The sequence below is a fragment of the Alexandromys fortis genome, unplaced genomic scaffold, assembly GCF_014885135.2.
Source record: "Alexandromys fortis isolate MF-2015 unplaced genomic scaffold, M_Fortis_MF-2015_v1.1 scaffold_19, whole genome shotgun sequence".
Lineage (NCBI taxonomy): Eukaryota > Metazoa > Chordata > Mammalia > Rodentia > Cricetidae > Alexandromys > Alexandromys fortis.
The window spans coordinates 11915173-11943108 of NW_026067890.1; the positions used below are offsets into that span (position 1 = coordinate 11915173).

At 36.5% G+C, this 27936-nt stretch overlaps 1 long non-coding RNA gene across 1 annotated transcript in view; it reads left to right on the forward strand.

Moving 5' to 3' along the window:
• Positions 1 to 27936, forward strand: part of LOC126508390 (uncharacterized) — a 39452-nt gene that overhangs the window by 5933 nt on the left and 5583 nt on the right. Inside the window, exon 2 of the long non-coding RNA XR_007593807.1 lies at positions 17538 to 17616. This is a non-coding gene — a long non-coding RNA (uncharacterized lncRNA). The remainder of the gene's footprint in view (positions 1 to 17537; positions 17617 to 27936) is intronic.

The window sequence follows — 27936 nt, forward strand, 5'->3', positions numbered from 1 at the left end:
AATTTAAGGAGTAATATCAGGTTTGTCTGCTCCAAACCTCTTTGCCAGGTGAGAACTTGGAGGTAAATTTATCACACATCCTGTTCATCATTGTTCTGTAGCATTCCATGGGAACTTGCAATAGATTAGTTTGATCTCCATCAAGTTTATTTTAGTGAAGCTGTGTGTGTTCTTTGAAGCCTTTCAATGTTTTTCTCCTACTTTTTAGATCATGGATACTTGGTAACCAAAGAGCTTCCTCATACTCCCAAAATGAATATTTATGAAGACTTGGGATGTGGAGGTGGGGTGTCCTCTACCCAGAGCAAATATTGTGCCAACAAATAGGTTCATGGAGAGGCATTAGCTAAACTGTCAAATATTTAGCTCTGTTCCCATAAATTATATACACACATATATGTTTCTCTTATGCATTACAATTTTCCTCTGTTAGATGAAAACCTTCTACTATAATATGAATGTGTGTGCATTTTATTTACAATAGTACAGTAGTAGAGTTCAAACTAGGAAGGTCATGTGTATTACATAAACATTCCCTCTTTTATTTTTCTGTTTTAAATTTGTAGACAACATTGTGTGGTCTTACTGCTTATCACACAGAGTCTATCCAGTTTGTGGGAAGCTATCAATCAATGTGTGTGTTTCCTCATGCAACTATATTTTTGTGGTGTGAGAAAATAATATTCCTGCTTTCCATCTTCTTCATGAATACAAGAAATCATTAAGTAAGGCTGAAAAAATTGTAAAAGGAACTTTAATGGTGACCTCAGATATATCCATTGATTTCCATTCCCTGGAACAACGTGTAAGAGCCCCCTTTCTCCTCACTCGTACCAGCAGTGGTTACTGTCTTTTGACAATAATATATAGCTGTAGTGATCGCCCATTTTGCTTTTGATTTCCCTTTTCCTAATTACTAACAATGTCAAGCCTTTTCATGTATCCACTGGGTATTTATATATAGTCTTTTAAGAAATGTCTATTTATATCTACTGACTATTTTCATCAGATGCCCAATTCCATTCAAACTTTATGACTGATTTCTTCCCTTCTATAAACAGGACCTTAGCATTTGGATAGCAATTATCCTATCCAAATTGATAGATTGCTTTGGATATCAACAACATTCAAGCAATAATGACTTTCAATTCATGTACAGAAGACTTTTTTGAGAGCTTTATCATGAAGAGACATTGAATTCTGTCGTGTTCTTTACTGCTTTTTCGAAATGTTTATAGTTTTGTTCTTCATTCTCTGAATATATTACTCATTTGTCCATGCTTGAACTATCCTTGCATGCTGGAGATGAATACTACTTGGTCAGAGCAGTCTTTTCAACATGCTTTTAGACTTAGTGTACTGGTATTTTGTTGAAAATTTTCTATGTTCATCAAAGATATTAAGCAATAGCTTTGTGCTGCATTGCTGTCAGTTTTGATACTTTAACTTGACCTTATAGCATGAGTTTGGAAGAATTACCTCTACTTCAATTATCTGGAACAATTAGAGGAAAATAATTGTTGTTTAAACATTTCATATTGACTAGGAATGCCATGGGGATCTACTTGGTAAGAGACTTAATTACCAACTCAATACTTTTGCTAGTATGAAAATTCTAATTTAGTAATTCAATCTTGGCAAGTTACATATGTCCAGGCACAGATTTAGTTTTTCTGTGTCTGTCAATTTGTTGACACATAAATGTTCAAATTACACATAAATGGTCACAACAATTGTACCATGTTCTTGTTCGTCTCTGATTTGGATCTCTCCCCATTGTAGCATGATTTAAAATGTGTTGATTCTGTTTGTCTTTTCAGAGGATCCACTCCTTCCTCATTTTATTAATCTTTTCTTTTTCTGCCCATTAACTTTATTCTAGTGTTCTCACAAAGTTCTGCTGATTTTTGAACTTTAGTTATGAATTAGTTATGTCTTTCCAGTTTCTGGAGGTGCAATGTTACTATTTTGTGTTTTATGTGTCTGTGCTTGGCTTGTACATGGGTCTGTGAACCACACATGTGTGTGTGTGTGTGGTGTCAGAAGAAGGCATTGGTTCCCCAAGACTGGAGTTAACAGATGATTGTCAGCTGCCATGTGGATGTCCTCTGAAAGCATAGCCAGTGCTGTTAACTACTCAGATCTCTGTCCTGGCCCATGTTAGGTTTTTACTTGAGACTTCTTCTTTGATGTAGGCTTTACTTATCATAAACATCCTGATTAGAGCTGGCTTTGCTCCATTTCAATGCTTTTGTGGGTTGTATCTTCACTTGTCTCAAGTATTGTCATGATCATTTTAGCATTTTCACCGACTGACATTTATTCCTTTGTATTTTTAATGTTTCTGAGTTTCTTCCTTTTACTGATTTCGAGTTTCATCCCACTGTGGCAGAAGACATGCTAGATATTTCCATTGTCTTCAATGAGCTGAAACTTGCTTCCTGGCCTAACATATGATCTATCCTGGAGAATTCCATGTGTACTTAAAAAGAACACATATTTGCAGCTGTTGCTAGGAATGTCTGTAAATATCTGTTGGGTCCATTTGGTCTAGAGCTTAAATATGACGGCTCTTTGCTGACTTCGAGTGATCTTATCATTGTTGAGAAAGGGATGTTGAAGTCCTTTCATATTACATTACAGCCCATCTCTCCTTTCAGACCTCTTAACATTTGCCTTATGGATTTAGACGCTTCAGTGTTGAGTGCATATGGATTTATAATTGTTCTAGTCTCTTCTTGAATTTACCATTACATCATTATACAATGACCATGTATAATGGTCTTTAGAGTTTCTTACTAAAAATTCATTGAATTTTTAGAAGGATAGCTTCTACAATGTCCATTTTCCTGGTGTATGTTTTCTGTAGTTTTTGTTTCCAGTCTGTGTGTCTCAAAGGGAAGTTTTATACAGCTTTCCCTTTGTCATTTAGCCTATTTTTTCTGTAGGTAGATTGATTTATCTCTCTCACAAGGGACTGTGGATTCAATAGCTTCAATTAGCATATGTATTTAATATCTTAAAAGATATTCGGCAGAAAACTATAGGATTTGTGCTTACTTAATAAAGTTTTGAGAGACAAAAATATGCATTGTTAGATGCTGAACCAATGAACATGTCAATTTTTTTCTTTTTTAAATTGATTTTTACTGAGCTCTACATTTTTCTCTGCTCCTCTCCCTGCCTCTCCCCAAACATGTCAAATTAAATGAAGCAAAACAAACATCCTCCATCAAGTTAAGATGTGAGTTTATGTAGATATTGATAGCTTTCCTCCATCTTGCTCATTGATCATCTATTTTGCAAGTTACAATGGAAGAGGTGGAATTTTTTTTTCTGCATTACTTCTTTTAAAACCTGTTCAATTTTCTTACCAAAACCTGCTCTACGCAGTCTGAAGTATCTGGACGAGAAGTGTGTTAGTACTTTGAAATGACCCCAATTAATAAACTTGACAACTGCTTCAACAAATGCAGTCAAAAGTGGAAAAGGTCCGTTTCTAAGTGGTACTTCTGAGAAGTGGCAACACATAGTGGAAAACATAATCACACAAATCACTTATGAAAAATTCATCTTGAAAACTCATCCTACACAAACAAGTTAGGTGTAAAATTCTGTGGTTTTTCTAATGTCCACACGGGTGTGATATGATTCAGCCCTGTGTTGGTAGCTAGAGTTGATGAGCAAGCAGGTGTTGTGGAGGAAGCCTGATGAATATGAAACCCAAGTCAAGTTCAGTTATCATGATTAGTACATTATTTAAAGTAAAAAGAATAAGTTGTAAGACATCTCTTGGTCTAACTTCAAAGGTATTGCAAGTTAGAGGGCACAATAAAAAACAATATTCAAGATTCAGTACTTTGATACTTAGCTTACTGATCTCTTCATAGTTCTGGATGAGTCTCAAAGTAGGCAATAGAGTGCATTTTACACCGTTTTTATATATCCCAGGGAGCATTATGGCTCCACCTCTCACTATCCTAACAAAAGCAACAACATAAAAGATAAAGGGGTCTTTCTCCACTAACAATCTAACCATGGCTATAAACCTCTGTTGACCATACAGAAGGGTCCCTGTACTTTAAAACTCAGACTTACAGAACCAGGTCCTATAAGTACTGAAAGTGTTAACTCAATTCATTAATGCAGACAACATTCACAGATTTTCACCTTGGAAGAGCAGATTCTGTCATCCCTTTAATAGAACCCTGCTGGAAATCAAACACAATTTTGATTCTGGAGAATGATCACTGTGTCTTGTTTAATTCCCCCCTAACAAATGTCAGCACTAATGTATTACAGATTATTCAGTCAATTTGATGGTTCCAGGTGAAAGAAAGGAACACAAATCTCTTCTTTTAGTGTAAAAAGGGTCAGCAGGATGACTTCCCCTGCAGGAGCTGAGATGAGGCTTGACATGAATCAATCAAGAAGGCTCAATTTTACAGTTATAGTGCCTAATGCCTAAACATGAGCGCACGGGTGGAAATTAGCACCCGATTATGAGCATACATGATCTTCCCCTGGAAGACAATAATATTGGCATTAAGCTTCTCAAGAGGGAAGATGCTGCTGGTTTTTAATATGTCTTAAATTATGTCAGGAAAAACACTGGAACATCACACAAAAGCCACAGTCAGTGTCTATTGCTATCTCATAAAGCTGGAGATCTTTACAACAATATTGACACAGGAGCAGGCAAGCAAATGTCAGCCAATATAACATATGAAATACTTAACGTAACCAATTTTCACCTGTCAATCAGCTGGGAATAATGACTGATGCAAGGAATCAATACACCACAATTGAATTCCAGCTCACAAACTTGTTTCGTTCTGTGCTATAAAAGACTGTCAAATGTCACACCCCAAGAGATGCAACAGGATTCCACAGATTTATTTATTTCAAGCTCTGAAGTCTATTAGCAACAGTGCCCCTTTGCTGTATGAAATGGAGCTTTGGTGACATTAATTTCAGATATGACAACTTGTTTTTTTTTCTGACAAATTAATGATAGGACTTCCTTAGTCACTGCGTATTTCTTTTGCTAACGTGCAGTACAATCACACTCAACAAATTCTTGGGATTTCAGAAAACAAATATTTGACATAATTTGTCAAGTACACTACTTACTCAACAAATTAATCTTAATCAAGTTGTTCTATATGTGAAGAAATGGGCAGGGTATGATAAACCTCGAGCATCTACTGAATCTGGACCTTAGCATTATTCAGATGCCTGACCACGAATTATATCTATGAGTTGGTCTTCAACTAATAACACGAAACTCATTTTTCCACAAGATGATAAACTTTTAGGGGAAATAGGTTATATGAACATGGCTGTGTTACTTGGAATGCAAGGGACTGATTTTTAGCTTGTTGTGTTTTGAGATGATGGACTGCACATACTTCTTAAAATGTCCATGTGGGATTGATCAGTTTTGGAAATATTAACTTTTATGTACTATATTAATTGGAGATATGCTTTTCATCAGTGGTGAGAGATGAAAAGAGTCATTGTCTAACTACTCTTAAGAGAAATACTTCATCTTATCAATACTACTATTTTGTATATTGATAAAAGTTTTCCCTAACAAAAGAAGAAAGACATTAAAAATTAATGTTTGTGTGTTTGTATAAAATACACAGTAATGATCTCCTACCACAGTATTCTTCTCTTTCAGATTGAGGAAAATACAAGTTAAACTCTATCTTCTCTAAACAAAAGAAACAAGCTAGTTAAACATGGCGGTTTAATGCATATGCCAGAAATAGGGAAGTTTTGAACCACACTCAATGGCCTTGAGGTCAGAGGAAAGTCAAAGCTTATTACACCATAGTAGGAACTCACAGAGGCAGCTACTCAATGAGCTCAGTAACACCAGGATCCTTAATCTCGTCAAAATTTGCCTGTGTCTCTTTGCTAGATATACACAGAGCCAGTGTATGGAACCATGTGGTATAGGAGCTGAGCTGATACTCGGAGTCGATTTTAAGACAATGTCACTATAATTTGATCTGGCTGAAGGTTAGACCTTTAAAGGGAAAGTTTTCTTTTAGATACACTTGTTATATAATAAAGCCCAGGGGAGAGTCTGATGTTTGTTTCTGAACAGACCAGCAAAAACAATGCGTGCATTGTTTATTAATAGGAATAAAATGCGGCTAATGCAGTGTTTCTCGTGTGGCTTGAGCAGGCTTGTTAGACCCAGAAAGAGCAGCATGGCGGACTCCATGCCCTTCATTTGTTCTTCACTGTGGGTGATTATGTTGAACTGTCAGAGCTACGGCTGGAACGCCACCAGTGTGCTGTCTAATTCCAGCTGCTGAAGCCCACAGGGCTCACTGGTGACTTTAGCAGGGGATAAGATTATAGGTCACAAGAGCTTCTTTATTTCCCACCTGTAGCTCCGAACAACATTTTATTAAGGATTTTCACATCTTCTCTCTCTGACCTATTGGGGTCAAAATCCTAACAGCCATTACGAGACCCTGACCAAAATGGTATTAACATAGAGTAGCAATTCTAAAGCCATGCTCCTTTCATTAGAGCCCTATTATGGATGGTTACTGATATTTTTACAGGGCTCTGAAGATAAACACTATATATTATTATGTAAATAGAAAGGGAGCCCTTAATACAGTTAAATATTTAGAGCTTCGTGTTTGCTTCCCAGAAACTCCACACCAAGCTATTGTTATTTGAGGGTTTAATGTTAATTTAAAAAACAAACATGTTGGGGAGTGGCCCACAAACAACTTCTTGATTTACACTTTCTTCCATCCTATCCTGTTTAGGTGGTTTCTTAATCGCTCTCTCGCTCACTCTGTCTCCAACATAAAAACCGAAGGGAGGACTTTTAAGTGCACATATAGTATACACACTTATTGGAGGATATAAATTCGCACTCACTGTCAAGGATCATTTTTGAGATGAGTTGTATGATTTCTTGCCTGGATAGTTTTGAAGAGTAATGGGATGATATTCGTGAGGCACTTAGAAAATCAGGAAAGGAGGTAAGTACCCAGGCCATCATGGGTCTTCTCTCAGAGCCATACTTTAACTGAATATAGGTAAACACGGGAGCAGAAGGGTTTCATGCCCATTACACTGCTTGAGTGAAATTAGAGAACACACATGAGTCATTGGAATTTCTTGACATATGCTTTCTTCATAACTTTCATATTTTCCTAATGCTGTTTTATGCCCGGCCAATGCTGCCTTTTTTTTTTTTTTTTCATTTTAAGAGACTAAACGCATTTTTTTCAGACACTGTGACATCAATCCTAAGTCAGTTTAGCTCCAGATAGTTTGAGTATCTCAAGAATTTTGTGTCTTTTGGGTTTCATCCCTAAATCTGCTCATTCAAAGAATGGGCAGTATTAAGCAAATTGATTGTGGCGCCTGCTTTATTGTTTTCCCTGTTAGTCAAATTTGACAAAAAGGAATCAGGTTTTATTTTTCCCATAGTCAGATGGCGGACTGGAGAACACTTTAACAATAATTGTGTTTATATGACACAGATCAGAAAGGAGTCAATCCAGTGTTTTCAGTTGTCTTAATGACAAATTGAATTGCCTGCAGATAGAGCTGATTCTGTCGATAGTGGAGGAATGAGTGGACGTGACCACTGGAGTGGCTGCAAAGAGGACCTGCTATTCAGTGGAGTTATGGCCTGTTTATTTGTCACCAACTAGCCAATGGGCTGTTTGTATGGAGGGATATTTCTCTAGCCTTCGGTTATTCTTCATATGCATCTTCCATGGACAATAGAGAAACAAATATCCTTATAGCCTGTAATCATTAAAAGGGGTCAGATTGAGGAAGCATCAAAATTGTTTTAAACTATCTCTTTCAAACTTTGGACTTCATGTCAATTATTAAGAATGTTCATAAGTGTCTATGGTGAGATAAAAAATAACAGTAATGCAATACTGCAGACAAGGGGCTTGCTCTGTACCTTGCTCTGAGTGGTGCAGCAGTTGGCTCCATTTCCTATGGACAATTCAAGGTGGAACACCCTGCACCTTGTTTGTGTGCATGATCAAGCACCTCCTGCCCAGCATCAGCTGTGAGGAAGACTTACAAAAGCTGATTCATACAAATCATATATTCCCAGATACAAATTTATCAAGATAAACTGGGATCACATGGACACACAGGTGCATCTAAACTATATTTGAGAAAGCAGGATGATAAGCTCACCAAAAATACCAGGATGAAGGATGATACAACATGGGCGTACCTGGATCATATTGATGTGGAGGCAGCCAGCATTGGAAAGCAGTAGCATCCTCTCATCTATTATCAGTTCAGGTTGTGTATACGTCATTGGATGTACAGGTTATATTCTCTGACTATCTATAGCTAACTATACTGCTGAACATAATATCTCTACTTTACTCATACTCAAATCTCCATTCTTCTCGATCCTTTGGGACCAGAGTCAATTCTATGGCTAGAACTGGACCTGAGCCTGGACACCTTTGCTAATATTGAGCCACCTGTAGGGCTGGCTTTGTCTTCAGTAAGGCAAATTTACTCTTTTCTTAGTCCCTCAGGGACACTTATACACACCACTGTGTAAAGTATGATGTGTGAGCTGAGAGTTAATATTACTAACTGTGAAAGAAATGAAATAAAATGACCTATGTTTGTCAATGCCCCATATAAAGTCATGATTAATCCCTGTCATAAAGCCAACAAAAATGTGGCACCACTATGTATTATTATTCTACTAATTTTGTGATTTTTGGAGAATGACTTTGTAGATGATCAGATTTGTTCAAGGTGATAATAACTAAACTGATATAACTGTATCCTTGGGAAGAGGGGAACTTTGGGCACAGGTAGAAAAGATACCAGGTACTTACAGCCCCAAAAAGGAAACAGCACCAAGCACACTTCATCTAAGACTTTTAGCTAAAGGGCTAGGAGGCAATGCATTTCTGTTTCAGTTACTAAGTCTGTCCTCTATTATGGCAGTCTAAAAACAGTTTTGTGTATAGCAAACTTGTAGTTCCAGTAATTATTGGACAATATATATATATAATCTGAATTTTTGTCTTTCTCTTAAGATATAAAAACACAGGATGAAATGACAGAAGACCCTCTGAGTATCTATATAGTTGTTTCTTCTGATGTTGGGGTGAAAAATGGCCCAAGTTGTCCTAGAGAATCTGATATGGCCTCTGTTTCAGTAGTGTTCATAATATTCTCAGTGTTGTGGAAAGAGCAGAATTGTGTATGCTTCTACATTTTGACATCAATGCAGAAACCTTTTGTTGTTAGCTGCTTCATCAACAAGACAAAGGAATATATTTCCTCCCAAATCCAGTGACGAATCTGAATGAACGAGCTCAATAACATGTGATGAATGTAAAAATTGAGACAAAGAAGCTGAGCCATCTCATTCAGACTCACTTAAGCCAAGATAGTGATAAAAACTTTGAGCTTGGTTTTAACAGGGCCTATCTGACTAACAAGGACCTAAATCAAAGGCATTGTAATGAATCGATCCATCCCCAAACACTTTCATTTCTAATACTAAATATGCAAATTAAAGTGAATCAGAACCCTGAAAATGTACAGTGAATATAATCGGTGAAAGGATTGTGTTTGGTTAACACTTCTTCAGTTCTAGAAGGAAATTTCATAAGGATAGTACTACTTAATATTCTCATTTATGTCATATTGGATTATTGTATTGAGATCATTACTAATCTAGAGAGACCTCACGAATCATGCATACATAATTAAATGCTAGAAAAAATATGGAATTCACTTTTGCAGATATGTGTTTTTCAATTTCTCTCTTTCTTTATATTTATTTTCTCTCACCCTTTGCCTCTCTCTTGCTGTCTGTATATTTCTTATTTCTAAAGAGTTGTCTTGAATAGAAGAATGCAGACTGGCCTTCTGATTGGTAGCCTGACAAGATTATTTTCCAAATAAAACTTTCTGTCTTGTACTTAGCATGCAATATATATTGGGTTGGAAGATGATACTTTCAAATGCTCTTTTCAATACCAAAAGTAGCCTACTCACTTTATTAAAAGATAATATTAAAAGGTTATGTAAAGGCAAAAGATTAAATCATTTAAAGTAAAAATAAGGGCTCCGTGCAACTCAATTCTTGCCTGCATTTTTAAAACTAAAATGAGTTTATTTTGCTAAGTCAAGCAGCAAGATGGAGGAAATAGTTCTTTCTTTTTTTGCAGTCATGGCCCTCTAAAATCACTGTCCAGGAATTTCCCAACACAAGCATTTTTATTCTACTGAGACCAAAAGTATGCAGATAAAGTCAAGATAATGTCGCAAGGATTCCACAAATGTAACCAAGTTTTACATAGAAAGATAAAACAAGCCCATGAATTTCGTACCATATTTGAAGAACGTAGCCTCATGAAACTGTCATTCTGAAGTCGGAAAGGACTCTGCTTGACCACTTAGGATCATGCCGTGACAACTGCTCTGCCCAGGCTGCCATCAAAGTATGCCAGCCACACTTTCTGCCAATCAGAGGATGGGAAGAGGACTTAAAGAAATCTGATTTTTCCTACAGTGCTTATGATGCTACACAGTGTTCCCAGTAACGCTACTGACTCACTAAGAAGCCTGAAAGAGTCAGGAATTTGGCCAAATTAGAAAATTGATCCAGCAGTCATTGCTTGAGCGGCTAATTCTCGAGGCTGTCCTGAGCACTTTGCCAGCCACATGTTTGACTATTTTACTGAAACCAGAATTGTCATAGAAATGGTGTACCTCATACATAGTGTACCTCAGTTTGAAATGGCTCACTTCACAAAGATCACTGGGTCATTTGGCAAATACCACAGTTGAGCTCAGATTCAGGCAGTTCTACCAACAGAGGTAAGACAACACTGGTCATGTGTGTGTGTGTGTGTGTATGTGTATGTGTATGTGTGTGTGTGTGTGTGTGTGTGCTTGGCTTCTAAAAAGTACATTCCAATTAATTTACAACATAATGTCTTATTGTCTCCAGTATTTTATTAATCATTTATAGCTTTTAAATGAGATCTGTTGTATGAATTACAGGTTATATATCATTTAAGGCAGACACAATTAATTTATGACGAGGTATCAGATTTGCTAGTAACTTCCCAAATTCGTTCATTTGACTCTTCTTTAGAAATATTGAAGTAGGATAAATAGCAATTATTTTCTTTGTTATTTTTTCAGATTAATCTATAACACATCCTAATGGCTGAAGAAACTTTATAAATTTTGCATAGAATGATAATGTTTCTTGTTTTTTGACTGAAATGATTGTAATGACATTTATAACTAAAGAATATTAGGACTTTTGTACTTGTGAGTGCAGAATGTTTTATTTCTAAAAATGTAGAGGTATAGCCAGACTCTATCTCAAAATAAAACAAAAAAAAAAATAGAGGTTTGGGATACCCAGGTATAATGGGTATGTTTTACTTGATGATGTTTTACTTTGACAAGTAGGAATATTATCTTCAAAAATATATAGTAAGTCCTGGAGAGGTGGTTGAGTGGTTAAGAACACTCAGTGCTCTGTCATAAGACAGGGATTCAGAACCTACAGGGAGACCTACAATCTTCTGTAATCCAGTTCAAGAGCTTCTAACACCTTCTCTGACCCCCAAGGACACTGAACACAGACATACATGGAGGCAAAACACTCACATATCTAAATTCAAAATAAGTAAGAAAACCTTCATAAATGTTTAACTGTATGCCTGCGGCTTGATAGAGCTGCAAGAGATACCCTTCTCATGGTGTCCTCTCCACAGCCTTCACTTGCAAGGTGGTTCAGGTCAAGCTTCTACACAGATGTGGATCTGTGGCTGTTAAACAAGCAGTTCCCTAACAGAGAACATAGAAGGTTGTGAGGGCTGGACGGGGATAATCTGGAAAGCTAACTGTATCACCTTTGCCTGATGTTTGTATTTTTGGAAACTAAAATGTGTATCTTCCACCAGGAACAAAGTGTGGATAGGAAGTGTGCAAAATCTTCAGAGTTATTCTGGGTTTTGTTTTTTTGGAAATCTTTCAGGTGATACTGACTTCATCTGCCTCTACTGATTAGATTAGAGATATGACATATAGTTTCCCTGATTTCAATTATTGGGGGGAGGGGAGGAGAAGAAAGCACTTTTTGAATAGTCATTTTCTCTGTTGAAAGAGAAATTCATAGGGCAAAATCCATATGGTTTTAATTTTTTTCCTTTCACTTTTTCTTTATTATTTTTCAGAAATAAAATAACACGAATATGAAAAACATGCTTTTATAAATACATATTATTGTAATATAGTGCAGTAGATATTTAATACAAAGATTCAACAATGAACTATAATTCAAAATGAGTTGATTAATGAGTGAACACATTGGCAGATCTAAAGCTCTAATCTAGATCCCTTAGTACCAGAGTATCACGTGATATTTTTTCTCCGTCAAGTCTGAAGTAATATATAAAGCATACAATTAATTAAAGCAGTAAAATATGGTATTTTAGGATTATACCAAATTCCAAAATCCTGACAAAACCAAGCTATTATGGTTTCTCTTTTTAGCTTGATCAGAGCTCTGAGACAATTGCTGCAGCAGACACAGAAGGGCAGGGCAGACTTCCTGCTGGTGCAAAATCTTACTTCTGCAGTTTTCACTCAAGGTCTTAACATTTTTTTTTCAATGTGCCATTAAGTAGCAGACAAATTAATTGCATGAAAAGACTTATTTATTTTCAAATTAGTAATCAGTTCATAAAACCACGCAACTTGATGAAGTACTCGAATAAAAATACTTGGAGCTGAGGTGGGAAGAGCTGTCTAATGTGCGGGAGCAATGGGCAGAGATGCTCCAGATGTAATTACTCTGAGGGATGTGTGCCCAGTACAGAGCTGGGGCTCAGAAGTGTTCATATTCCTCTGATAACATGGCAAGCGCAGGAAGACGCTACTGGGGGTATTTTATCATGCAATTTGTATTGTCTGTCAGGTCTTTTATTTTTTTAAAAAAAAGATTATGTTATTGGAGCTGTAAGAAAAATTTTCCCAGTTGCATGGCACTAAGTCCTCCCGCAGAGTCTTCCCATGCCTGTAGAAAAAGCACTTGATAAACTCCAAAGCCCATTAACCTCCAGATGACTGGAGAGCACGGTAGCAAATGTTGCCCTCCTCAGTTCATAGATGGATGAACTGAAGTACCGAGAGGTTAACTGATTTTTCCAATTCGCAAAGCAAGTCACGGCATGAAGGAAGGTCACACAGAATTCTTGACGCTGCTCCGCACAGGGCTCTACTCTCTGGACCAACTGATTTATTAAATAAACTCCTATTGATTATAATTTGCTGGATCATGTCTCTCAGCATTTGTCCAAATGATTCGCTCAGGATGCAGCTACAGTACCAAATCTCTAAAAAGATACACAAGTGCTTGCTTTACTCAGACATATACTCATAACCATTGAATTAGTGGAAAATCTGATTTTTGTAGTGATAAAATTATAAAAATGTGACCATTTGGACATCATCAATAGTTTGTGTTCAACAATAAGTAAGATAAACATTATGGCTTTGACGTGTCTTTCTTGAGGGAATTTTCAAGAATGCTCAAAGTGAAAAAGATTGCATGCTTTTCTGTCGGACTTTAATAGAAAATCAAAATAATATCTATTTTTTTAAATGAGTTTTATAAAAGGTAGGAGTTTATTTAAAAACACTTGCTATAATTCTGTTAAATTAAGCGATAACTACACAGTTTCCCTTTCATCATATTTTACCTCTCATTGTAATTATAAGTTCTATTTACATATTAAAATAAATAATTAGCAGTACCTGAAATATATAAATGTGATTATCTGAAATAAAAGTTAATAGTATAAAGAAATAGATATTTAAACTGTGCATAAATTTGAAATACCATAGTTAATGATCCACTGGTATGATAGTCTAAAAGCTATTCAGATAAATAGAATACTATCAAACTAACAAAGCGTTAATGATGCTCCTGTGTGTCAGTTTGATTCCTGCGACAATGTAAAAACAGTGGAACTCATTTTTAGTATGGAACATCTCTAGAAAACCCTAGATTCATGTTTTGGAAGAGTTTTGGATTTTGTTCACATGGTTTCAGACAATATCAGACTGTGAGTAAATGCCAATTACCTCAATGTCCTTGGTTAATGTAAGTAAGGTTCTTGGCTGTTTAATTATAACCAGAAGTACTTGAATGAAGAATGGGGGAACAGAAGAGGAATGGAAGAAGAGAGAAAGTGTAGGTGGGAAAGATGAGGGAACCAGTAGTTACTGCTAGACAGAAGGAGAACTCAATGAAAGAATACCCACCACACTTCTGTTGTTGAGGCCATCACTTTAGATACTTTAGATACAATTAAACAGGTAAACTGCAATAAACACAAGCTTATCAACAATAAGTCAGGAGAAAATTAAACTTCAAATTATTAAGACACTAACCCTAAATAAGGGAATCAAAAGACATAAATGTACAGCAAAAAGTTCCAGATTGTGCATTTGAGTTAGTCATTTTGGTTAAACATTAATTCTTGCAGTAAATTTATAACTAAAATGTTCTCAAGCTTTGAAATATATGCTTTAAAATAGAATTTGGTTGCTCATAAAATAAAATCTCAGAAAAGACAACCTTTATTCTTAATTCCCTTAATCAAAATAATGAAACCTATAAAGCAAGTCATAAGGATGGGAACTGGGGACAGATATTACTTACCTATAGCATGGATACAGGATTCTTGAAGTTTCTTCCCTATTGACTACCATTTATAGTGCTGGAAGCCTCTATGTATGCAAACCAAAAGAAACAAGTCACTACACTCTTACTCAGTTGTGAACCCTGCAACTTACAATAACCACTCCAAGGGCTAGATATGTTCATTGGTACAATAGTGGTATGAGTATTATGGTAGCAGCCAATCTTTTTCTGCTTTAGATTTAATGTATGCTCCACAGGACAGAACTTATTATTGATACCATTAATCAGATTAAAATCCCATGGCTGAATTGTTGAAAAAAATGCTGTCTTCCCTTTCTTTGGTAGAATTTAGTTCTCAGAATTATAGCAACTTCATGTGTTCTCATAATCAAATTCTCTCTTACTTGAATCAGTCATTGCTGTGAAGATAAGTAATCCATCAAATGTTTCAGCCATGTTTTATCAGGAACAATGTCAGTTAGAACCACGCAGTGTCTTAAATTATTTTACTTTGTGTCATCACAGGAAGAGAGGAATCTTGGAGAACTTCAGGGTTTCTCAAGCAGACTTTACATTTTGGCCTGAAGTTGTCGGCCACATGAGATGTTAGTCTTTTGTCAACTTGACACAAAGCTAGACTTATCTGAGAAGAGGAATTTCAGTTAAAGATTTGTCTCCATCAGATGGTCCTATGAGCACCTCTGTGGGTCATTTTCTTGATTGATGATTGGTATGGAAGAATGCTGCCCACTGTGGACATTGCTGCCCCTGGGCAACAAGTCCTGGGTTGAATAAGAAAACAGGCCAAACAAACCATGGAGACTTCAGTAAGCAGCTTCTTCCTTGGCCTCCGCTTCAGTACCTGCCTCAGGTTCCTGCCTTGAGCTTAGGCTCTAAATTGTCTCACAATGAGCATGTAAGTCAAATAAACTCCTTGCTTCCCAAAGTTGCTTTTTGTTCACACTGTTTATCGCAGCCACAGAAAACTAGGACACAGAGTAAGCAGCCCCTCCCCCTCTCTTTTCCTTCTTTGCTGTATGAAGTCAATGATGTTTATAGATTCTTTATGAGCAAAATGTATCAAGTCACCAAAGGTGAAGATACGGGGATCAGGAATGTGGCATAGCAGAACAGTAATTGAGGCTAGTCGTACGATTCTTTCTTCGACTCATCTCAGTTTGAATGTTTCAAAACTTTGGTTGCATCCACAATATTTCTGAAGAATCTTCAATCAACTTTCTTGTAGTCTGCTATTTTGGGACTTCATATGATTTATTTCATCTTTGTAAAATAGACAATTATAGATGTTTTTTTTTTTTTTTTGTAATCTTTCCATCATCTTTTCTTTAGTGTTGAGTAAAACCCACTTGTCCTTCAAGGTGAGACAGTAATGGCAAATGTTACAATCTCGGCTTGGTTTCCCCCAAATGTATCCTCCACCATTTGTGATCCTGACATGTCTTCATATCTACAGATATTTGAGAAGATGTAAAAGAAAGGATAGGGTAGCCGATCAGGTCTACGTTGGGATTTGCCACAGATCTCATTCCTTCTTCTTCTCAGTCTATCAGTTAATTTCTCTGATATTAAAAGAGGCAAGGTCTGTCCAAAAGGCAGACCTCTTTGCCTCCAGGGGTCAGTGTCTCCTTGAGAATCATTCCTCAACTTGCCTAGAGGGGCTTGGAAGGATTTCCACAGGTACTGAGGTGAGAAGAAGGCTTCAAGCATTTTATTTGCCTGCAGAAACCACTTCTAAGTTTTCTTTTAAATGTGGACTGAATCTCAAGCAAGTTTCTTCCTTTGATTGAGGTAGAGAGCTTGGGAGGGCGCATACAATTTCCACATTTCCACGTACTTTTATATGTCTTTGAAACCTAGACAAAGACTTTTGCCTTAGGCCACTAAGGGAGTGAATATCACAAAAGGGATTAGCACGCTGTACTTGGTAGCATCAGATCTTGTATTCAGGTATTAGATCATGCTTTTAATTCAAATAACTTCACATATGTTCAAGTCAGAATCATGAAGGCATATAACAGGGGAGAAAAAAATAAGCTTTAATTTATTAAGGTGACAGTATTGTTGCAGTTTATTTGAAAGACAATTTCCAAGTAGTACATCCTCCATGATAGTATTGAACCCTTCTATGAGGCTGTCCCCTGAGTAACTGTGTGGTAAGGAAAATGTGCCCTCTATTTAGGAACCCCTCCTGCCTTCTACCTGGCCTTTCAAACTCACAGCAATTAATACAATGAAAGCTTCCCTTTTCTGGAATTGTGACTTCAGAAGTATTTAATTTGCAAACCTCTCTGCAGCTCATTGAAATGAATAGCTACTGTTGGTTTGAAGTGGCTTATTTTGGAGAATATCACAATGCAGATTGGCAAAAGATGACTTATATGTCTTTTATATTTAGAAAAAAACTGTTTGCAAAACCCCTTCCAAAGTTGCAGATGCTTCCTCTGTTTAATGAAGCAATGCTCATTCACACCAATGGATATGAAATTGAACGTCACAATGAGCGTGATTGGCACTGAAGGACGGGTTTTAATGCGTAGATACATTATCTCAGAAGGTTTTTTTTTCACGTGATCCTAATCCTATTATTCCATTACACCTCAGTTTAGTTTTTCTTAGCCTTAATTTCTGTTGTGAGATAAATAACCAAAGGATTGACATTTATATATTTAAATTAGTTAATACATTTTAAAATGTTTTAGTTAAGTGAACATTTTCTTTCATATTTAATTTTAATTTTTTAAGTAAAATATATTTGGATCGTACTTTTGTCCCATCTTCATCTTCTTTCCAGATCCTCCTGCCTCTACTTACCCAACTTTATGGAGATAGAGACAGAGACCCACACTGGAGCACTGGACTGAGCTCCCAAGGTCCCAATGAGGAGCGGAAGGAGGGAGAACACGAGCAAGGATGTCAGGACCACGGGTGGTGCACCCACCCACTGAGACAGTGGGGCTGATCTATTGGGAGCTCACCAAGGCCAGCTGGACCGTGACTGAAAAAGCATGGGATAAAACCGGACTCTCTGATCATGGCGAACAATGAGAGCTGATGAGAAGCCAAGGACAATGGCACGGGATTTTGATCCTACTTCATGTTCTGGCTTGGTGGGAGTCTAGCCAGTTTGGATGCTCACCTTCCTAGACCTGGATGGAGGGGGGAGGACCTTGGACTTTCCAAAAGGCAGGGAGCCCTGACTGCTCTTTGGACTGGAGAGGGAGGAGGAGAAGAGTGGGGGGAGGGGGAGAAGGTTGAGAGGAGGGGGAGGGAAATGGGAGGCTGGGAGGAGGCAGAAACTTTTTTTTCCTTTTCTCAATAAAAAAAATAAAGAAAAAACAATAAATTCTGGTAAAGATAAAAAAAGACAAACTGTAAAAGAGAAAATTATTTTTATCTATTAATAAAAGCTTTAATAATTTAAAAAAATGAAAACAAACAACAACAAAATAACCCAATATGGCAAAAAAAAAAATGCTGAAACAAAATAAGCACACAAAAATCCCTGCAGTCCGTTTTGTGCTCTGCAGCTACCTCTGAGCATGGGCGGTGTCTGTCATGGAGTGCAGTTGATAGAGCAAGTGACAGTCCTTTGGAGAAAACTTGTTTTCCCTTTTCCAGCAGGAATCAATTGTAAGTAGCTGCTTGTTAAGGGGTGAGCTTTGTGTCTACTTCCTCTTCGCTGTGTTGTGTGATTTGAACCTGCGAAGGTCCAGTATGTGCTCTAACGATCACTGTCGCTTCGCGCGTGCATCAGCCCCATGTGTGGAGAAGATGGTGATGCCTTGGACTCATCTACCAAGTCTCGCCCTTTCAATACCACAATCTTCACCAGGGGTTTCCACTCGTAATCAGGTTAAGCGATTGTCCGTGTTCATCCCGATTACCAGTGTGTGCTAATAAGGAAATGCGCCGCAGGCGCATTACCACCTGTCAAGCAGAAGTCGCATGACTCCTGCAGAATTCTCAGGCAGTCACAATTTATCAAATTTAATTTAGAAATTCAACTTTATCACATAGAAGGACTCTGTGGACTTTCTTCACTACATTGATCAATTTGAATAAATTAAGTGGTTCTGACGATAATTAAGTGTGCCTGTGAATGTTTGTCTTCCTTAAGAGTCGGAGAGAATTAATACCAGGATGTATTTGCAATGTATCTGCTTCTATACTCAGTACTCAGCTTTCTTTCTTTTTAAGTAACCTAACTAACTACCAAATGAAGTACAGAATCAAGAAATCATAATCATAAAATTTATATGAGTTTGATATTCCAATGTAAGTATTACAACCTACTGACCATAAATATGATAACTTAAATAGAACAATCATTGACATGAATTGAGATGAAGAAAAATGCAAATTGAATGAATTATGTTACAAAAGAAAATGAAGAGGCAGTGCACTGTAATTTTTGGAGCCTTTACCTGTCTAAAGCAGTCATTAATTTAACTTTTCTTTAAAAATTAACTTATTCCATAGGAAAAAAATATGTCTTCATCAAACATTTTAATTTTTGAAAGGAGAAAAAACCCTGGAATCATAGGCAAAAAAAAAATACTATTCCTAATGTATTTAATTAGCTTAATTTCTGGTAGAAAAGTCCAATGTGTTCCCACAAGATTGGATAACATGGCGATGATGTTCATGCTGGAGAGTTGGCCTAGTGGTTAAGAGCCTTTATTTCTTTCCCAAAGGACCTGCGTTTGACTCCCAGCACCCACATAGTAGCTGACAGCTCTAATTCTTGTCTCAGGAGATCTGAAACCTGTTTCTGATCTTCACAGGCACCAGGCATGCATGTGATATACCCCTCCCCCCCCACACCACATATAAGCAGGCAAAACACTAATTTAATAATAATATCTAAAGTGTACATGAAACAGGAATTCAGAGATTAGTATCATTTTTCATAGATATTTTGTTCATCATTGTTCTCTAATGGATTAATACTTCTAAAATTTTATGCTATTAGAAAAGTATCCAAAATAAGAGAGGTAGAACCAGAGCTTTGGTTTGACAATGATTCCTCCCTTTAGAACACAGCTTAGCTTGTACACATATTAAAAGAAAAGTCAATGTGCACTACACAGGACTTCACATGATGCTGATTAGTATGTGACGAAATAAAGAATATCGAAAGAATAAATACAGCAAAATGCATAGCATTGTATGTTGTAGAGAAGAAAAATAAACACACTAAGAAGACTGTTATATTGTAAATCCACTTTGAACACTTAGAATTGCGTTCATTTGCATCGAAGCTTGAACGTTGTTTTCTGCCTGTGTGGGGAACCCTGTACAAGTCCCAGTAGTTGACTTAGCTATTTATGAGGGAAGCTATACCACCGTTCTCATTAATTTACCAGGAGCTTTAAAGCCATTAGCCATGCCTCCCTTTGATCATCTCGTACTGTTGCCCCAGGACTCCTTTCTGAAAACTGCCCACTTACCTCCCCCGTATTTTAGGATGTCATCCTCGATCTTTCAGTCACGCGGTGTGTTTCCTAGGTGTTGATCTGTGGCCCACTAAATCATTTCCATTTTTCTTTAGTGGATCAGGATTAAGGGTTTCCAGCTTGCGCACACACTTAGATGCTTTGGAAAGTGTGTTTCCCATTGCTGTCTGTGCCGAGGGCAATGTGGAGCAAAAGAAAGCTTAAAAATTAATATTTCCTGTGTCTTTAGAAATAACTATTAGGAAACTTGTTGAAAGAATGGCAATTGCTTGGGATACAGCCCACAATAAGAAGAAAAATAACCACAGCTGCCCCATAAAAAAAATCCAGATTATGTATGCTATCAAATGTCGCCCAGAGAAAGCGCATCAGACTCTTCTTGCCAGAAGTTAAACATGCACACACACACACACACACACACACACACACACACACACACACACAGAGAGAGAGAGAGAGAGAGAGAGAGAGAGAGAGAGAGAGAGAGAGAGAGATTATATGAATATATTCTGGACACAGAAGAGATAGGTTTTGTGGTTTCTGTGGACAGTGAAACATGACCCTATTCTTGTGGGAAACTCTTCTCCTCCTACATTAGGTCTAATTTTATTTTCATTGTTGGCTGTTTCTCCACAATATTTTTTTATTGATTTTTATTGAGCTTTACATCTTTCTCTGCTCCCCTCCCTGCCTCTCCTCTCCCCTCTTCAGCCCTCCCCCAAGGTCCCCATGCTCCCAATTTACTCAGGAGATTTCGTAACTTTTAATGGAAATTAAAATATAAAGACCAGAAATCAGGAGTCTTTAAAAATTGTTTATCTTATGGGTATGGTTGCTTTTCTGCATGTATATATTTCCAACACATGTATGCCTGGTGCCAACAGAATCCAGAGGACACTGGTTCCCCAAGAACAGATGGTTATATCGCCATGAGTGTGCTGGGAATTGAACTCAGGTCCTGTGAGCACAAGGTTCCAACACTAATCCAGAAGCTTTTACAAATGGTTGCTTCTGGGAGAGAGAAAATCAGTTGTCTTCAATGGAATGCCACTGGGTACATGAAGCACCTCCAGGCAAACACCTCTGAAGTCCTAAGCTCAGAAGCAGCTGGCCAACACAAAATAGTCTCCAAGTTATTGTTAGATTATTCTGTTTTATTTTTTTTGTCTGTTTTGTTTTCAAGATAGGGTTTCTCTGTAGCTTTGGAGCCTTTCCTGGGACTAGCTCTTGTAGACCAGGCTGGCCTTGAACTCACAGAGATTCACCGACCTCTGCCTCCCAAGTGCTGGGATTAAAGGCCTGTGCCACCACTGCTCAGCTAATTTATTCTTAAAGAGAGAAAGAACATGCTATTGCGTGGGTAAGAAATGGGGAACATCTGCAAAGGGTTGGAAAATAGAAAAGAATATGATCAATTTAAACTTTTTGAAAAAGAAAAAAGATATTTTTGTTGATATTCCAGTTTCCACAATGTCTTCATTTTACATCCGCAAGTCTATGATAGAGCTATGAATACCTATTTTGTATGTGAATTTAAGTTTATCTGGAACAAACTATTGTAGCTACCACAATATTTACTACTCAAGATAAATTCATTCATATTTATAATCTCTTATATCATATTACAAATGACAGCCCAAACTTCAGATCTGAGAGAACTGTCAGGTAAATATAAAAGGCATTTATAGACATGTCTATTATTTATAATTATATCTGACCAAATTGGTTACCTAGAAACAAATAGCAAGAGATCGTTTTTATCTGATTATTCTTGCAGTGATCTTTGCTATGGGTAAGAATTGTGAGCTCACTCTAAGGTGACCTGAAATGAAGTATGACAGAGAGTTCTATCAGAGATATCTATAATAAAAACAATTGTGAAATAGGTCATTACTGATAAAAAATTTGTGGATTAAAATAGATGAAGCAAAAACAGACAGTTACTGATTGATATATACATGAAAGCATGAGTCTTTGACATCCAAGGACTCAAATAAATTAGAGGATTAGTTTGATGCCATCTCCCCAAATTGTACCTAATTCTCTGTGCGGAATAAAGTTTTAAAAAGAAACCTAGAGCAAACCTTTCCTTCTAAAGTTATTCTAGGCAGGGCATTCATTTACAGAAGTAGCAGGGCACAAAGAAAAGAAGCACAGATAACTAAAGAGTTTAATTCTGTTGTATAGTCATAGGAAAAAAATGTTAGAAGAAACACTGAAAATTGTTCAAGTTCTCAGAATGCTTGTAAGATTGCAGCTAATGTAACTTTGGTTCAGAAAGCTTGCCATGTCTGCAAAAAACTCAGAACATCTTTCTAAGACAAGCTTTCTTCATATCCCTCTTTGAAACTTCCTTCATTGCCCTTACTTTCAGTGCACACGCCTATTTCTGCAGGAGTGAGATGCCTACCTCATAGTAAACTTCCTAGCATCCTATCCTCTCTCCTGATTTGTAATGTGCTATGCCTCTGCCAGAGCTAAGCCTACTCTGTTTTAAGTTCCATTCGTCTACTGTCAGTGTACATGGAATTTAGTATGGTTAAAGATATGGATGGAGCTTGTTTATAAGCTGCTTGCTATAGCCTCAGTAGTTGACACAAATACAGTGCCTACTAGATGTCCAGTGAAAAGCTGAGTCAGTACAGGAAATGGAAGATCAATTTGAATCTTCTTAGGCAGCAGAAAATTGCTAAGTGCATCCTATTGCTGCCAACAGAGACAATTCATAGTAATTAGAATGGGAAAGTTTATTATTAGAAATCATTGGCTGTAATAGGATGTTAGAACAATGACCATTTGGTTTATAATGATAAATGGAAGAACGAAGGGTTATTGATGGAATAAATACCACCACCAGTGCTGGAATAGGACTCACAAGGGAGAGACACAGAGTCTTTGCTAAGGGTCTTAGTGCTCAGATCCTGTTGAAGAAAACATAGCCCAGTTCCCAAACAGCACTGTGGTGCCCAGCAGGATGCATTTGTAGAAGAACAGCTACCATCTGGAGCAGTAAGTAAAGCTATCCACAGGAGCCCAAAGCAAAGGAGTGAGTAGCCTCTGGATTCTGTTGGCTTTCTTGTTCTGCAGGAGATGGACAATGGAGAAGTTTCAAGGATCCTGGTGCCAAAGAATCCATCTGTGTTGTAGTCATAGAGAGGGAGGCAAGGAGACAGGGAGGAAAAAAGGGAGGAAGTAGACTAAGTCAGAACTGGAAAGCAGTATCTCAGCCTATAATGATGACTCCCCAGAAGACTGTATCAATATAACCTCAGCACAGGAAGTCAAAAGAAAAATAAAGGGCTCAGTCAAGGGGCTCAGCTTCTTTTTCCCAGTGCAGTCATAAAGGGTGAACCTGATACTGCAAAGCAATAGACTGATAGATGACACAGTAGAAATATGTCCTATTGTTGCAGGTGCTCTGCACCTACGAATAAAAGGTAGTTATTCTGGTATCAGGAAGCACATAACCAGATGTCTGATTGATCCTTCACAGCATTAAATAACTAGACATTTAAAACATCTAATTCTGATTATTTTAACAAAGCAATGACATTTTACTGGGAAAACACTTCATCTATTGGACTATTCATAACTCCCAAGTTCCTACACATTTCTTCCCTTCTTGGTAGTCTTTAATGACCATTTCCCGATCCTTCTGACAGAGAATCCAAGCAATTTATGCCACTGACTTAATAGTACATTTTTTGGTATAACTTGTATTTTTATGAACTCACCATGAAAGTGGCTTTCTGCATGTGGGCAACAGTTGTGTGGGTTGGTTTGTGTGTAGGGCTTTTGGCAGTGTGATCAGAATCTGACCCTGGCAGGAGCTGACTTTTTGGAACCTATTCTGTATGGTAGGTTGCCTTGCTCATCCTTAATGCAGAGGAGAGGAAACTTAAGTCCTCTGTAAGAATAACACATGCCCTTAACTGCTGAGCTAGCCTTTCAGCCTTTATTAATTATTTTCTAATTTGTACATTCTATTAATTGCATAGCTTTATTTCCTCAATGGAAAAAAAATATCTTCAAAATTATCCTCATACTTTTTAAGTAATCTTGTTTTGATTTCTAAATGTTCAAATTGATAGAATAAAGGTTTTAGATTAGGTAAAAATATATCTGGGATTTTAGTGAGAATTATTTTGACAGAAACAGAATTCATGTTTATTGAATGCTTGAGGTAGTCAAAGATAATGCTCTTGTAAACTGATTCTCTTCACCAATAACATTTAGTGCAGTTAAATGTTTAGAGAATTAAGGACCAAAAAGTAAGTAAATAATAAATGATTTTCCATGCAGATTTACTTATTCAATGTCTTTTAAAAATACCTATAGTTTAGCACCTATGAGTGCAACTGAATTTATAATTAAAAATTATGGTAACTATTTTAATTATTTTAGTAGTATGTAGTTTATTTTATTTACTTTTGCCTTCATTACTATGCTTTTCCTTTGTTCTTAATGTATTCCACCATTTATTTATCACTAATATAAAAATGTAGAACATTTTCCATTCTTCCATTTTTTTCAGCTAGTTTATAAAACTTATAAAACATCTTGCCATCCTGTGGCCATGGGCAGTTTTCAATAGTGATACTTATATCTACATGGTTTTCTTTGGCAGTTACATTGTATTATGTTGCCTCTAGACAGACAATTTTTCTTTGATGACACTAATATTCATCCAGACATCTTTGTTTATTTTTTCAGCTGTTCTTTCACAATAATTTTAATAAAAATAGTGAAACATTTCCAAGTGACAAAGACGGCTGACCTGGGAAGGCAACACAGTGTGCCCAAAATTCACTGGAATGATCTCCCTTATAGGCTCTGTAATTGGGGAGAGCTTCTGCACCAGCAAAGATTACTAACAGGGCTGCTGCAAATGACTGTGAGCTCCTCTTGATAATGCTTACCGACACATGAAAAATGTTTTCTGACTTATTCAACTAATATCAGAACACAGTTTGCTAAAAGTCTTGGGTTACTGAGACAAAACATTAACCTATGCTATGGGTCATGAACATCCCACTTGAGAGGGATACATAATTTCTTTCCCCTGTTTAAGTTCAATGACCTAGAGGGAATATCGTGAGATATTTTTTGCATGAAAAGTTTTATTTTCCAATAAAGTAAGCATAAGAACTTAAAATGGTGATAAATGTAATATTTTACATTCATATTTTGGGGTTTGTACAGTAAGTGACAAAAATTGTTAATTTGTTTTTCTTGCCAGGTAAATTTATATGTGATTCAAAAATGCTAAAATTTAGTGTTTATTTTAAGTTGGTAAGTGTAAGAATTAGTCTCATCTACAAGATATTAGACAGCAAATAGCTAAAGGTCTAGGAACTGTATATCAAAATTCAAGGTAGCTGGCATTAGATATTAGTGGTATTTATTAACCCACAGAGCCAATAATTGGTTTCGTAAATGTACTTCTCTAGTCATGACATGTTGAAAAACAAAGGTAAATTCAGGAAGACATTCAAAGTTTGCCTATAAAACTGTGCGTTTTTGTTATTAGATTTTGTGTTCTGAAGCATGGTCTCAACACAGCCCAGGTTGGTCTGAAACTGCTGTCACCTCCAGTCTCTCAAGTGCTAGAATTAGAGGTATAAACAATCACTCAGGCCACATAAGCATATTTTATGATTAATTTAATTAATCATCAACACTCCTTACATTTTGTGTAGACATTGAAATTTTAATCTACAGTCCAGACACAGTAGCAACCTCAAATACCAGATTCTCTACCAAATTGTGCACTGAAGAGAATCAAAGAAGTTCCAATATGGCTATAGCAATATAAATATTTCTTTTTTAATGGTTTATTTATCTTTAGTTTATGTTTATGTGAAGGAGTATTTTGCTTGCAAGTGTGCATATGTACCAAATGCACAGATTGCCTGCACATGATAAATGAGGCCATCAGATCTTGGACATGGAGTTACAGATGGTTGTGAACCACCCCGTATGTGCGGGGAACTGAAGCCTGGTCCTCTTCAAGAGTTCTGAGTGTCCTTAACCACTGCACCATCTCTACAGCCCTTCTAAACCTTCCCTTAATCATGGAATCTTTGCAGGGAAGCTTACTTGCTCTTGAAGTTATTGCTAGTTAATTTTCTTTATTATCTTAGATAAGAATAGTAACACCGTGCTAAACATAGTCTTTAATAACAATTTCTGACTTGCCTTCTGCTCTTAATTTTTTTTAGCATAGTGAAAATATCCTGAATTTTATTTCAAAATTAGGTCTCTAGTTGGTATGAACATCAATAATGTCTTCAATGGATGGTTATCAAATGTTTTGAGATGTTTTGAGAGCCATGAATGTCTTTGAATTTTATGGTTCTCTTCAGACAAAGGGCACAAGCCTCTTCCATGTAAAATGCTAAACCCAGTTATAAACCAGATCATCATTTTTTGGCTCTCTTCATGTTCTTTCCTTCCTCCCTAAACTCTCAGAGTATTTTAACATTAAGCTTTCCTCATTTATTTCTTTTACTTGCCTAGTTTAAAATTTTTCTTTTGCTGTTGAGGCCTGTCTTTAAATAGTTTAAAAAAGTACACATATCCAGGTCATCTCCAGACCTTTGTCCTCCACTTACTTCTTTCTTTTCTCCTTCACATCTGCTTCCTCTTTCTGTCCTTCTTCATGATTGCTTGTGTACTCAGGATGAAACTTGGGACCTCAAACATAATAGGCAAGACTAGATCACTAAGTTATACCACAGACTTAAATTAGCATAACTTCTTGATTTATTTTGCCAGATAATATTAAATAAGTTGGTCTTCTATGGTTTATAGGTTAAAACAGTGGGTAGATGAGATTGTAACACTTTCTCTAATAAGTTATTATATAATATTAATGAAAGAAGATAAGCTACGGAGTAAGTAAAGGCAGATTTGAATCTATTACTTGCTCTGTGAATTTGATTGAATTGCATGACCCTTCTAATAATCTTGTTTTCTTCAAGTGTATGAGGATACAGCATCTGCATGTCTAGCAGGCTCTTGTAGAGGACAGAAGAGACCAGTACTTCTCATAGAAAGGAGAATAACCTGGTATCACTTTTATAGTTATGTATATTTTATATCAATTCATTTTAGACCATACATTTAAAAAATAAAATTGGGTTAATTACTAAAAGTACAGAAAAACAAAGGAAATAGAATATATATTATATATATATGTATGTATACACACACACACATATATATATATATAATACATAGATATTAGGTTTAATTGGCTTAAAATCATAGTCCCTAGTTTCCTTAAACATTTGTAAGAATTGATTCCCATTTTTGTCTTTGGGAATTAAAAGTAAACGATATGACTTGGACTGTTTTGGTGTGTGTGTACTTATATATGCCAGCTCACGTGTGTGTTTATATGTGAACTCGTGGAGACTTTTTCAAACATTGTGATGTGTTCTGTGTAATTAAAATGCTTCCCTAAATTTATACAGCTCAATTTTCTACAATGAGTTGACTCAATTTTTTAAATCTATTATTCTGCTTATTCTTTTTGTTAAGATTTCAAGCAGTTTGAGTTTTCTAATAGGTTATAAATTTAAACTAAAATTAGGTTTATTGCAAAAATGGAGAAGTGAGGGTAAAGGTGTATAACATTGATATTTCAAGGTAAGAGAGCAAATCTTCAAAAGAGCTTCTAATAAAACACATTCATACTTAGGCCATTTTGCATCTTTTCACTAAAATGCC